Consider the following 1636-nt stretch of genomic DNA (forward strand, 5'->3'; position numbering starts at 1 on the left):
GAAAAAAAAAAAAAAAAAAAAAAATTTTTTCATCGGGCTTACCGCGGCTGAGAAGGTACGTGGTCGACGTTGATAGCGGGGCTACCGCATGCGATGGAAAAAAAAAAAAAAAAAAATTTTTTCATCGGGCTTACCCGCGGCTGAGAGGTACGTGGTCGACGTTGATAGCGGGGCTACCGCATGCGATGGGGAAAAAAAAAAAAAAAAAAAAAATTTTTTCATCGGGCTTACCCGCGGCTGAGAAGGTACGTGGTCGACGTTGATAGCGGGGCTACCGCATGCGATGGGGAAAAAAAAAAAAAAAAAAAAATTTTTTCATCGGGCTTACCCGCGGCTGAGAAGGTACGTGGTCGACGTTGATAGCGGGGCTACCGCATGCGATGGGGAAAAAAAAAAAAAAAAAAAATTTTTTTCATCGGGCTTACCCGCGGCTGAGAAGGTACGTGGTCGACGTTGATAGCGGGGCTACCGCATGACGATGGGGGAAAAAAAAAAAAAAAAAAAATTTTTTCATCGGGCTTACCCGCGGCTGAGAAGGTACGTGGTCGACGTTGATAGCGGGGCTACCGCATGCGATGGGGAAAAAAAAAAAAAAAAAAAATTTTTTCATCGGGCTTACCCGCGGCTGAGAAGGTACGTGGTCGACGTTGATAGCGGGGCTACCGCATGCGATGGGGGAAAAAAAAAAAAAAAAAAATTTTTTTCATCGGGCTTACCCGCGGCTGAGAAGGTACGTGGTCGACGTTGATAGCGGGGCTACCGCATGCGATGGGATGGGAAATTTTTTTTTTTTTTTTTTTTTTTTTTTTTTTCATCGGGCTTACCCGCGGCTGAGAAGGTACGTGGTCGACCCGATAGCGAGCTACCGCGGGTAAAGGGACGTGGACGGCCGTGCTAGCGGGCTACCGCGGGTATCGGTGTACGTGGTCGACCCGATAGCGGGCTACCGCGGGTAAAGGGACGTGGACGGCCTGGCTAGCGGGCTACCGCGGGTGTCGGTGTACGTGGTCGACCCGATAGCGGGCTACCGCTGGTAAAGGGACGTGGACGGCCTGGCTAGCGGGCTACCGCGGGTGTCAGTGTACGTGGTCGACCCGATACTGGGGCTACCGCTGGTAAAGGGACGTGGACGGCCGTGCTAGCGGGCTACCGCGGGTATCGGTGTACGTGGTCGACCCGATAGCGGGCTACCGCGGGTAAAGGGACGTGGACGGCCTGGCTAGCGGGCTACCGCGGGTGTCGGTGTACGTGGTCGACCCGATAGCGGGCTACCGCTGGTAAAGGGACGTGGACGGCCTGGCTAGCGGGCTACCGCGGGTGTCAGTGTACGTGGTCGACCCGATAGCGAGCTACCGCGGGTAAAGGGACGTGGACGGCCGTGCTAGCGGGCTACCGCGGGTATCGGTGTACGTGGTCGACCCGATAGCGGGCTACCGCGGGTAAAGGGACGTGGACGGCCTGGCTAGCGGGCTACCGCGGGTGTCGGTGTACGTGGTCGACCCGATAGCGGGCTACCGCTGGTAAAGGGACGTGGACGGCCTGGCTAGCGGGCTACCGCGGGTGTCAGTGTACGTGGTCGACCCGATACTGGGCTACCGCTGGTAAAGGGACGTGGACGGCCGTGCTAGCGGCTACC

Source organism: Mytilus trossulus, unplaced genomic scaffold (genome assembly GCF_036588685.1).
Source record: "Mytilus trossulus isolate FHL-02 unplaced genomic scaffold, PNRI_Mtr1.1.1.hap1 h1tg000944l__unscaffolded, whole genome shotgun sequence".
In the NCBI taxonomy this organism is placed as follows: Eukaryota; Metazoa; Mollusca; class Bivalvia; order Mytilida; family Mytilidae; genus Mytilus; species Mytilus trossulus.